The sequence below is a fragment of the Capricornis sumatraensis genome, unplaced genomic scaffold (assembly GCF_032405125.1).
Source record: "Capricornis sumatraensis isolate serow.1 unplaced genomic scaffold, serow.2 scaffold13, whole genome shotgun sequence".
NCBI classification, from domain to species: domain Eukaryota; kingdom Metazoa; phylum Chordata; class Mammalia; order Artiodactyla; family Bovidae; genus Capricornis; species Capricornis sumatraensis.
The window spans coordinates 2610717-2612806 of record NW_027184624.1 but is presented as its reverse complement, the minus strand read 5'-3'; positions in this window follow the sequence as shown (position 1 = coordinate 2612806).

Here is a 2090-nt window from a genome sequence, read left to right as displayed (position 1 = left end):
GGACATGAGTTTGTCTGAGCAAGCTCTGGGAGATGGTGATGGACAGGGAAGCTTGGCATGCTGCAGTCCATGGGGTTGTGAAGAGTTGGACATGACTGAGTGACTGAACTGAATTGAACTGATAACTGGATTACAACCTTTAAAAATTGTGAATCACTTTATTATGCACCTGTAACTATATAATGTTATACATCAACTGCAAATAACAAATAAACCAAAAAGAATTTTCTGGTTATTGGAAGTTATATAAAAGCTACTCTAATTTGGTGATTTCCAAGTGAAGCCGTTAATCAACTAACCTATGCCACTAGGGCACTTCCTGGCCCCCCTCAGCAATAATACCAATAATGCCTTTTCACTAGAGAGCAGTCCTGTGCAGTTCCCTCACTGGTCTTGACCTGTGAGGACACTTATTAAAACCATTAGGGAGCATTAAAACCTCATTAAAACCTGGTATTGAGTGAAGCTTGTAATCAACATTGTCTGCTCCAGAGATCTGACAATGGGACTGCCTGGAGAAAGCTCTGCACCGTGGGGCTGGCTGAGCCATGCACACTCAGACTGATCTTGTCCACATTAGACTGTGGCCTTGAAAGTCCCTTATGTCTCTACATCTTTGGACTTTGATCTCTAAAACCTACATAACATCTCTTAGGTCCTAAAACTAGATTATTTCTTATTTACATATTAACACTTATGAAATGGAGAGCAATCATAGAGCCAAATATTTTTAAAGTAGTATCTCTCCATTTTCCCAATGCCAAAAACTATCATTAAGTCAATAGTGGGTTCTATCTGCAGTAGAATCTTTGAGATGAGAAAATATCACAATAAAGTATTTGGGAGACAAGGGTGTCCAAAGTAGGCTAATAATTTCAAACTCCTTCAAATAGACACTATTTAAATATTCTTTATTTAGGCATTTATTTTGTGAAGCTAAGGGAATAAATGAATTTCTTAGGGCTAGTGGCATGAGCTTCAAGGACTTTTCAACTTGCATATGTCCATCCCATCACTTCATGGAAAACACAGGGGGAAAAGTGGAAACAGTGACAACTTTTATTTTCTTGAGCTCTAAAATCACTGTGAACAGCGACTGCAGCTATAAAATTAAAAGACGCTTGCTCCTAAAGACGCCTGGCATGCTGCAGTCCATGGGATTGCAAAGAGTCAGACACAACTGAGTGACTGAACTGAACTGAAATCAAGATTGCCAGTAGAAATATCAACAACCTCAGATATGCAGATACCTCTCTAATAGCCGAAAGTGAAGAGGAACTAAAGAGTGTCCTGATGAGGGTGAAAGAAGAGAGTGAAAAAATTAACTTAAAACTCAACATTCAAAAAGGATAGATGTTATCATGGTCTCTATTTATAAATGGAGAAATAAACGGGTAAACAGATTCTATAAACTGCTCAGCATCTCCCAACCTATAAAAGGAAGGACCAGAATTCAAATTCAGGGCTCTCTGACTTCAAGTGAAGTGAAATGACGTGAAAGTTGTTCAGCCATGTCCGATTCTTTGTGACCCGATAGACTATACAGTCCGTGGAATTCTCCAGGCCGAAATACTGGAGTGGGTAGCCTTTCCTTTCTCCACTGGATCTTCCCCACCCTGGGATTCAATCCAGGTCTCCTGCACTGCAGGTGAGTTCTTTACCAGCTGAGCCACCAGCGAGGCCAAGAATACTCAAGTGGGTAGTCTATCCCTTCTCCAGAGGATCTTCCTGGCCCAGGAATCGAACCAAGTTCTCCTGCATTGCAGGTGGATTCTTTAACAGCTGAGCCACCAGAGAAGCCCATTTCTGAATTCAAGGTACAGATATTTTCACTGCATCTATGATGGCTTCATAAAATTTGCAGAACAGATTCAAAACACAGTATTTTGAAAAAGCTGTTCCCTGTCTCTTAGGGGAAACTATTCCAAATTCACTTGATTTTGTCACGGTCTGTAAAACATATGCAGCAAATGAGACAAAAGAACAAGCAAATCCCAGAAATAATTTTCAATCATTTTATTTTTTCATTGTAAATTCATTCCTAAGTATCTTTTTCTTTGTTGGTTCTTAGAAGTAATACTATCAAAATC